Raw genomic sequence first — 11794 nt, forward strand, 5'->3', positions numbered from 1 at the left:
CCCAGTATCGTTGACTTGCCTAGAAATATCATCCTTGATATCATCAAGGTTAATACTAATATTAGGATCATCATTGATGTAAGCTTCTTCGGTCTCAGTATCACTAACGTCAAGATCGGCGTTGATGTCATCATCGGTGTGGATTTCATCAACACTATCAATCTCTCCAGTAGAGATTAAAGAAAACTCGGTGATCTCGTAGTCATAGGCTGGCTCTTTGATCTGTTCGCCTCCTAACACCTTAGCAAGATTATTTATAGCCGAATTTAATTTATTAAAATCGGCCATGATTTCCTTTTGGATAGCAGCACGTTCGGCTCTCATATTCTCTATGATCACCGATAGTTGACTCGAATAATAAGACATGATTTGATCAAAACTATGATCGCACCACAGCTTGCAAAGAGTCTGAATTTGACACTTTCCTTCTTAAATGCAGTCCTTGTGTCGACCATAACACGTCCCCAGTGGAGTCGCCAAAAGATGTTCGCAGGAAAATATTTCCAAGCTCGAATCTTTGAATTTATAGATGGGTTCTGTATGGAAGTATGCTTTAGACCGAAATTTAGTCAGAAAAGTGTGTTGTTTGGTTAAAGACACTTAACCACGTGATCTAATAGTAATAATCTGGGAGCTATGAACTCAGGCGAGATTAATACTGAAAACTACTCCTAAATTAACCAACCGCGGAGGTTGGGGATAGAAAAGCACAGGGCTTTGAAGTTGTATTTGTTTGATTGATTTGAGTTGTAATTAATACAAACCTAAAACTAGCTATTTATAGGGGACAAACCCTAAAATAGAAAACCTAGTCTAGTGAGATACAATCTCTTATTTAGATAATACTAAACTAAATAATTAAGATAATGACTAAAAATAAGATAATGACTAAAAAAGATAACTATTAAGCTAAGATAGGAACAAAAGGATAGTTGATGGCTTTTGGGCTCAAAAACCCGAATTAGCCCATATGAGCTCTTTTTGGGCCAGTGCAAACAGTATTAAATTTGCTTAAATAAAGTAACTCGAGTTGATTAAATTTGATTATTTAAAATGAGTGAAGGGGTAGAAATTGACATTAACTCTCGTATACATAATCATTTTAGATCTAATTACTAATTAAATTGATTAAAATTGATTTGGTTGTTCACGTTATCCTTTCAAAAGTTATTTTGCTGATTTTCTCTCACCTACTCAAAATTATAAATAATTTATAAAATTTAGATGATAGTTTCAATATAAAAAAAAATGATTTGTACAAATTAATTGCAACGCATCACATAGCATTTCTAAAGATTTTTTTTTAAATGTCGAATTTTAATACGCATGTGAATTGGGGACGCTACTTAAGTGGGGTTTTTTTTCTTATGAATACTTAAGTGAGGTTGATGTTTTAAACCATAGTCATATATCATCCGTTTTAAACTTGAATTAGTCAGATCCGGCTCGAGTGAGTATTAGTTTGAATGTGAAAAGTTTAAGGTGACTTCCATTAAATCTATCAACTTAAATTTTTTGACTAAAATGTAAACGAGTTAAATCTATCAAATATTACAAAAATTGACATTAATTCATTTATTTTCGAATCGAATTTCGAGTCTACATATTGCCTATTTCTTGAACTCATCAAAGTTCACGATTTTAATCAAGTCCTATTTTCATTTGATAAATTTAAATTACATTAAATTATTCAATAATTTGATAAAATTCAAATAATTAATATATATATATATATATATATATATATATATATATATATAAAAAGAATGGTTAATTTCATAAATTACAATCTTTATATGTAATCATATCCTTTAAAACATGTCATATAAATTTACTATTTTTTATTTTTTAAAATTTACTACTGATGTAAAATTTGGTGTATTTTTGTTGTTTAGTCGAAATTTCACTGCTTGAAGAGAAGAAGATACAATGTCAGAGATATAATAGACACTCTAGATTTCTAAAGAATCTAAACCAAAAAAAAAACTCCACTGTCACATGATGTAAAAAAGAAAACAGCTTTTATAAAACAATTATAGATAATATCATTTGCAGTCGTTTGCTTTTGCAGAAAAATAAGATGGTTCTGAACTTTTCAAATCTCTTAATAAGAATAATCCAAAGAGAACTCCAAAGATCAACATAATTACCTCCCGAAATAACCTTAATCCACTGCACAAACAAGTTAAAGTCATTAGGCGACTACTAGAAAACAGTCCTTTAGCAACGAATATTTCCGTCGATAAAAGATTAAAATCCGTTGCTAAATCAATTTTCCGTCGGTAAAAGAAAATAGGTAAAAGAAAATAGGTTTTCGGTTGGCAATTTGTTGTTTTCTAATAGTCATAACCTAAATTGTACAGAAACAGAAATGGAAACAGAAATAGAAACGGCGAAACGGATTTTTAAAAAGGCCAAATAATCGAAAAAGGCCAAATCGTTGGAGAAAGTTTCACAAAAGTTCAAACTTTTCAATTTTATCCAATTTATCCTAAAACGCATAATTTCGTTTCGATTTTATTCAAACTTCAATTTTCAATTGATTTTGCATATGTGGCATCTACGTGGCGCTGACAAAGCATGCCACACGTATGTCACTTTGACGAATGCACGGTAAATAATCCAATATATTAACTAAACTCTCTAGTATATTAATAATCCAATATATTTAATAACGTGAGAATGAGTTGAACATTTAGATGTCCCTGGAGTGGATTATTAGATGAGTTTAATTAATTAATTTAATTAGTAATAACACGAGAGTAAGTGTTTATTAATATGATAAGTTTAAATGAACATTTGCTAGCTATTTGATTTGAGAGAGGGGAATTAGTGCCTTAGAACAACCCAAATCACAGATGACATGTGTATATTATAGTAAATGTGTAACTGAGTTGGTAATTATAAACTAAATTGAATCGTTGACATCTCGAGAGTGAATAGTTGCTTGCAACACTTATTTCTTTGTATTTTTAAAACCAGCAGATTGAGATGGAATGACAGAGATATATTTTTTTCTTAATAAAAATCTCGAATAATATAGAGCAGCTTTACAATAAATATATTGAAAGAGCCTTATCACGTTAAAGATTATATATTTTTCAGGTTGAATTGATCAGAATAATAACACCGAATATTAGACGCAGTACCAGTACAAAAAAAAAAACAGGTGGTATATCATATACTATATTATAAAGGTTTAATCACTCAAAAAAACTCTCACCTTTATTCTTTTTTTCAATTCCGCCCCAATGTTGAAAATTTGTCAATTTTACCCACTTTTAAATTTTCCGTTTACAATTGTACCCCAATTTTTTAATTTTTGTTAATTTTTTAACTTAAATGATGAAATCATTCAATTAACTAAGTTTAAACATGAAATTAAATTCTTTTTTATTCAAAAAAATACAAATAAGTCCTTTATTTTTAAAAACTAACTAAATCCCATAATCATATTAACACTAACTTAAATTCTTAATTAATTTAACTAAATTTAAATAAATTTTAAAAACGTACAATTAATATATGCTAGACATGAAGAATGTTTTAAACAAATTTTCAAACGAAAAAGACGTTAATTTAATTTTTCAGGGTACAATTGAAACACAAAAATGCAAAATAGGGTAAAATTGACAAATTTTCAACGTCAGGGTATGATTGAAAAGGGGCTAAAAGGTCGGAGTTTTTTAAGATATTAGACCTATTATAAATAAAAGGCTTAATACATTTGCATGTCCTTGCATTTTTCTCTTTTTGCATATAAGGTCCCTGCATTAAAATATCCCATCATTAAATTTCTGCACTTTAACTTCCATCATCCCGAGGTCCCTCTGTTAAGACGAGTGTTGACGCCGTTAACGCACTTTCAATTTTTTTAACTTTAGATCCCTGTACTTTTAATTTTTTAATGTTACGTCCTTGCACTTTTAAATGTAGAGATTGTGTATAAATATACATTAATTTTTAGTTTAATGAAACTAAAATTAATGGATATGATTTAACATATTTAAATAATAATAATATCAAAAAATTTATCTTTTAACTATTATTTATTGAATATTTAAATTATTCTTACTAAATGTTTAATTTATTATTATTCATCTATAAATTAAAAAATATATAATTTATTAATTTTTTTATTATGTTGAAAAATAAAAGTGAATTTAATTTTTATTTTAAAAAGTAAATATTAACTTAGAGAAATAAAACTAATTTTAATATTAAGTATTAAATAATTAAAATAATATTCTATCCCGATATAAGCTTACAAGTTGGAGCTGTCTACTTCCATTTATAGAGGAGACATATCAAGCGGAAGTCTGAATGGATTTCTAATTTCTTAATAATTTTTTATGTCACCCTTAATTTTTTTTTAACTAATTTTGAATATTTTTTGAGTATGGACCTCATTCACGAAACGTACTCTAATATTGAATCATATTTATTTTGATAAACTGACCGTTAATATAATTTTACTAAATTTTTAAATTATTATTACTTAGCTTTAAATAAAAAATAAAATTAATTAATTTTTTTTATCATGTCAAAAAATAAAAGTGAACGAGACTTTCTATTTTTTTAAAGTAAAACACATATATGTCAATTTCGAATTTAAGTGTGTTATATAAACTTATAAGACAAAGCTGACTACTTCATTTTTAGAGGAGACATATATATAAGACGAAAGTCTGAATGGAATTCTAATTTTTGATTAATTTTATCTAAGTTGCCTTCAAAAAAAATTACAATTAATTTTGAATATATTTCGAGTAAGGATCTCATTTACGATATGTACTCTAATATCTAAGTCATATTTATTTTTATAAAATGATCGTTAATATAATTTAATAAAAAAATTAAAAAAAATTAAGATTTTTATTAATTTGATTTACATTCTTATTGTTAATTTAAACATTATAAAAAGTTAATTAAATTCATCAACATCATATACGATTTTAGGGCTACGCCGTGAGATTTTCACCCCACTTATCTTGTTTTGAACTTCAGCCCTTAAATATAGAAGCATGTGGAATGCGGATATTATTGTAGTAGCATGTGACTTTGAATTGCATTTAAGCAACGTATCAAGTTGCAGCCTTAAATCGATTCGATATTATTATTATATCATTAAGCCCTTAATATGTTGCAAGTTGCAACATATTATATATCATTAAGCCCTTGATGAATGATTATATTATATCGAATCGACTGCTTCAATAATTAAGCAAGTCGTTCATTTAGTTAACTAATACTAAACATAAACACGTGTTGCTAAGGCCGGTGGTATAGCTCGAGATGATTCTGGTAAGTGGCTGGGTAGCTTTTCTTTGTGTTATGGTGAAGACTCGGTTCTTGGTGCTGAGTTCAGAGGAGTCTATAATGGGTTAATTCTGGGATGGAATCTGGGTGTTGCTAAATTGCTGCTGGAAGTTGATAATAAGCAGGTGGTGGACAAGATTAATTCTGGTTCAGATGATGCAGCGGGATTTTCGAATATCCTCTCTGCTATTAAGGGTCTCTTGAGAAGAAATTGGGTAGTCAAAATTTATCATGTCTACAGGGAAGCGAATGGTGCAGCGGATCACTTAGCTTCTGTTATGCCAGATAATGTTGTAGGAGTCTCTTGGCATGATTCGCCCCCTCCTAGTCTTATAGAGTTTTTGAAGCATGACATTCAAGGCATAGCATATGATCGTAATGTGCTTGTTTAGTTCCTTTCTGTTTTAGGCTTATGCCTCCTCTTTGTACCAAAAAAAATACTAAACATAAACAAAATAATTAAAATCAAAATGAAACTCAAGAAATGACATCATTTAATTTTGAAATAAAAAGAATGCAATTAGTGAAGCAACCATATCAAAATTTCAGATAGGGTACAATTTAGTTAAAAAAAAACTTTTTCATAACGACTTTACTATGTAAGAGTTTTTTTTATAAATGACCTAATTGTGAAAAAAAATTTCAAACTTTTACAACTTATTACAATTTAATTCAAATTTTTTAATTTAGGTAACAAGTTTGGCCACCAATTTGGCTGTTATTGTAAAAAAAACAAAAAATAAAATTTACCTGTTATCGTAAAAATTAAAAAGTTTGGATTAAATTGTAACAATGTTATAAAGGTTTGAATTTTTTTCATCATTAGGCCTTTAAAAATATACTTTTGATAACCGTAATTTTTACGGCTGTGAAATAGATACTTAAAAACGACATTAAAAAAGTTGTTATAAAATATTTATTTTTTGTAACGATTTTGGCTAACGATGTGATAACACGTTGCTAAATTGTTTTTAACAATAATTCTTTTGTCATTATGAAATGAATATATTTACAAACGACGTTAAAAAGTCGTCGTGATAAATATATTTTTAATAACGACTCCAATAGACGTTGTGATAGAGCGTTACTAAAACTCACTTTTCTTGTAGTGAAAATTAAAACCACAAAAGATACACACTAGAAAATACAATTATTAAAATTTTAAAATAGGATATTTTTATATATTTTATTTATTTACTGATTTTTTAAATTTTTTTTAGGTAGGCCCCACACAGTGCCTGGCATACCTTATCTTCGTCCCTGAATGCAATTGTAAATTATGTTGCATGTGAGAGTGTTAGAGTAAAACAAACTACTACATTGATGTTTGACTTTTTAGAAATCTTTTATTTTGATGTCTGAAGTTTTTTTTTTATATTAGTGTTTCAACTTTTAAAAGTATATCAAACAAGCCTCTTAATCGTGTTTCAGTCACCAATGTGAAGACAAATATAACTCCCCTTTTAACTTGAATTCATGTCATATTAGTGAATAAAATGACCATTTTTGGCGTAATGATACACTTATATCAGTAAATTTAGAAATTATTGTTGACCTTATTTGTTTTCATAGATAATATTAATAACAAAACTCAATTGATACATCTTAAAAGAATTGAAATACTGATTTAAAAGAACTAAAAGCTTAGACATTTAAGGCTTTTTCAACTCCCTCAATGAGTGGAATCGGTCATTTAATTGAATGTGTTAATTCTGACTCTCATCTCCTTTTCTCTCAGATCGAGGCAAAGGGCAATTCGATTTTTTTTACATAAAAAACAACTAGTAGACAAAATTACAAAGGGATCATGACTAAGTTGTTTAGCACTTAGGTATCCCAGGTAGGGCTGTGCAAAAACCGAACCAAACCGAACCGTTTCACCGAACCAAACCGAAATTATAATTACGGTTCGGTTTTTTGATGAATATGGTTTGGTTCGGTTTGTAATTAGGTGAAAGTTTGGTGTTCGGTTTTCGGTTCGGTTTGAGCATTTTAAAAACCGAAAAAACCGAAAAACCGAACAATTGAAATAAAAAATAAAAAATATATTTAAATATATGTAAATTTATATTTTTTGGTTTTAATATTTTAATTATAGTTAATATATAGGTTAATAAATTTCATACAACATATAATTATATTAATAAATATATAAAACTATTTATTAGACATTTATTATTTAATATTAGAATTTATTTTATGATAACAAAATTTAAAAATGGAAAAAATAAAAATATTCGGTTTTTCACCGAACCGAACCAAACCGAATTTTTCGGTTCGGTTTGGTGTAAGCCAAAATTAAAATTCGGTCCGGTTCGGTTTGGGATTTTTACCAAACTTCGGTGTTCGGTTTATTCGGTTCGGTGACCGAACCGACCGAACTAACCGAACGCACAGCCCTAATCCCAGGTTATGACAATAAATTTAATTTTTTAATTGTAAAACGTTTAATTACTCAAATAGAACCGATCACCAAAATAGACTTTCAACTCGTAAATCTTATGATTCCTCAAGAGAAATGGGGAAAAATTTGTATTACGGGAATCCGCATTGAATTGCGCTTAAACCCTCCACTGGTCTTTAAAGTCTCACCGGTGAGGCTGGGCGACGTGTTTCTGCCCCTGATCAGAATCATTCATTTAACTTCAGTATCATGGAGTCTAAAGCAAAGGCAAAGTTAGATTTGTGAGTCTTAGAGTTCCTTTTCACTTAGGGTAGGCAGGAGCCGATCCCCGCGGTGGGGAGGGTTTTTTTCTTTTTAAAGCCCCTATAAGTTATACATGTGTTTTTTTTATTTAGGGGTGGTTTGACAAGTGCTTCTTACCACATTTACACCATAATTACTGTCGTTTAATTTTTTTAAATAGTCAAACGCAAAAATTTCAACCCTCTAGATTTGGAGTTCTAGTTTCGCCCGGGGGGCAGGCAAAAAACACCATTGAAAAGTCGAACCAAAAAATGGTTAACCAGTTCAAAAATATTCTATTTGATGAGAATTAAAGAAAGAGTTCTGTCATGGTTCTCTTAATAATATAAATATATAATAAATTTTAAATTTTTATTATATAAGTTATTACTATTAGATAAATATTTATATTAGTTTCCATTTACACAAATTATTTGTTTATTGTTTGATTGAGATAAGATAAATATATATGTTATATAGATTAGGACAATTAGTTGAAGTAGTTTAAAATATATATGTTATATAGATTAGGACAATTAGTTGAAGTAGTTTAAAATATTAAACTATAAAAAATTATTTATCACAAAAAAAACTATAAGAATATATTTGTTGAGAATCAATTAAGAGTTTTGTTGTACCTTTCAATTATATATACATGCAAGATATAAGACAATAGAAAAATATATCCATCTCAATCTATAGATATTGTTTTTGATATTCGATAAGAAATATAATTTCTATAAACGAGAAAAATAATATAAATGGTAAATATTAATAAGGAAATATATGAGTTCTCGAGGGCAACACCATTATATATCATTTTCGCCATTAAGAAAACTCAGTTTTTTTCTTCTAAAATTTAGAATTCATAGAACAAGATTAAAATACAATTTAAAAATTGAACTATATAATCTTTCCTACTCTAATCTATCAAGAATTAATCAACAAAAAAAACAAACACAACAACAAAATAAATAAATAAAAAAACTAATTAAAAATAAGAAAAACAAGCCGTTGATCTCGCTAAAATTGACATTATGGGCCGCAAATGACAGGAACAAAGTCCCGTTGCGTGCGAGGGTCTTGAGTTAGAACCATTTCCGATTAGACCTTAAAACCGCCAGATCCGTTGAAGTTGAGTATTTCCGATCATATTTGTCCATGGAATTCTATGAAATTAGATAGAAAAACCCTTTAAAATTTTAGACTTACAAGAAATTGACATTAAAATCCGAATAGTCACTATAAATTCTTGAAAGATCTAAGAAAATAATAAAATAAATATAAAACCATAAAAAATTCTTTCAAGAGAAAGAATAAACTTTTGTAGAGCTACATAGCGTAGAGTTCTTAGAGCATCTCCAATGGAGTGCTATTTTTTATGCTAAATTTAGCATGAAAAAGTGCTAAAATGCTATAAATAGCATAGCATTCTAATTATTTCTTCAATGCACAAAGTTAAAAATAAGTGGTATAATTATTTATTAAGATAATTATCTCTGAATTTTATTAGTTTCTAATTATTTTATAATTTTTTAAACAAAAATTAATGTAATTTTTTTTTGATATAATAATGAGTTTTTCAAAAGAAATAATTAAAAGAATCGATGAACTATATAAAAATATTTTATATAATTTTTTTTATTATATTGATATATGGTCCACTATTAAAAAATCAAATCAAAACCGTAAAATTAAATTGAAGCACAAAATTTAAAATGAAGAAAGTAAAAAGGTAAAAAAATATTAAAATAATAAATGTAAAAAAGTTAACCGTGGTAAATTGTAATTAATAAAGAAATGCTATTGGTTGTTGTAGTTTAGCATATGTTATAGTATGTGCTAAATTTAGCACGTGATATAGCATATGCTAAATTTAGCACAAACTATAAGAGCATCTCCAATGAAATGCTACTTTTCATGCTAAATTTAGCATAAAAAGTGGTAAAATGCTATAGATAGTATAGCATTTCAATTTTTATTTCAATGCACAAAATTAAAAAGATATGTTATAATTATTTATTAGGATAATTATCTCTTAATTTTATTTAATTGTTAATTATTCAGTAATTTTTTTAATTAGATATTTTAAACTAAAATTTATGTAATATTTTTTTAATATAATAACGAGCTTTTCAAAATAAATAATTAAAAGAACCGATAAATTATATAAAAATAAATTATTTAATTTTTTTTATTATAATGATGTATGGTCTACTATTAAAAAATTAAATCGATGTCGTAAAAATAAATAATTCCACAAAATCTAAAATGAAAAAAAATAAAAAAGTAAAAAAACTAGGTTAAAATAATAAATGTAAAAAAATTCGTGGTAAAATTATAATTAATAATGGATTGCTATTGGTTGTTATAATTTAGCATATGCTATAGTTTATGCTAAATTTAACACGTTATATAGCATATGATGTATTTAGCACAAACTATAGCATCACATTGGAAATGCATTTTAAAATTACATGCTAAATTATAATATTAGCACTTTATTTTAACATTGCATTGGAGATGCTCTAATACTGCATTGGAGTTGTATTTTAAGACTTAATGCTAAATTATAGAATTAGCACTCCATTTTAGTATTGCATTGGAGATGCTATTCAATAAAGATTAAAATGATATATTATCTATTCCCTCTGTCCTAATAAAATTATCCACTTTACTTTTATCACACAGTTTAAGAAAAACAATTATTATTTATGAATTTTGTAAAAAAAAATTACTTTTCTTGTTATACCCTTATTTAATATATGATATACTTGCAATCTACTTTCAATTTATTCATTAGTTGATTTTAAATAGGGATAACATAGAAAAATTGAGTGTAAAGGTTAGTTATTTTTTTGAAAGTGGATAAGAATTTTGAATCCAAAAAATTTATCAAAGTGGATAACTCTATTAGGATGGAGAAAGTATTATTTATGGACAGAGAGGAGGTGATTTCCGATTGAAACTGATAATCGCCTTTTACCATCCTTTAAAGGATAAAGATAAAAATAATCTTTTAAAAAGAAGGGAGAGAAATTTTTTAAAAGGAAGGTTACATCATATTAACAAAATTCAGTTATCCAAATATATTTGCTTATAATTTTTTATACTATATTTTTTGGTTATATGGCTTCATTTTCTAAAAATATTAAGAATGTATAAGAACATGAGATTTAATTTATATTTTAGTTGCCAGTGTAAAGTGTAAACATAAAAAGAAAATGTGTATCATGTAGGTTTGTTGGATAATAAATGATGCTCATCATGGATAAGGGTAATAGAGTCAACTGCAGAATTAGTGGAGTGCAAAAATTAGTTTTGGAGTGAGAAAGTCGATACACTGACGTTTATTTTACGCATTTTGTATATATGGTGGCTCCGTTTGTTGCACTCCTTCCGTTCAAAAAAAAATTGGATTATTTGAACAAATATAAAATTTTAAAAAATATAATTAAATTTGTTAAAAAATAATTTTTTGTTGCATTTAAATTTTTAATTTTTTTTTGTAAGTTTTAAATATATAAATAGTATATTAATGACTAATTTATTTATTGAAAATTTTATATTGAAACATGAAATCATCAATTCATTTGAAGATAACTAGATATATTTATTAGACATATATAAGACCGTTTACCAAATATATAAAATTGCTTATAATTTTGGACGCTAAAAATAAAATGGTGGTCTATTAATACACATTTAAAATTTAAAATTACATATTATATATATATATATATAATAAATTCAATTATTAAATTATATTAAATAAATATTATTAATATC

This window comes from Mercurialis annua, linkage group LG1-X, assembly GCF_937616625.2.
Source record: "Mercurialis annua linkage group LG1-X, ddMerAnnu1.2, whole genome shotgun sequence".
In the NCBI taxonomy this organism is placed as follows: Eukaryota; Viridiplantae; Streptophyta; class Magnoliopsida; order Malpighiales; family Euphorbiaceae; genus Mercurialis; species Mercurialis annua.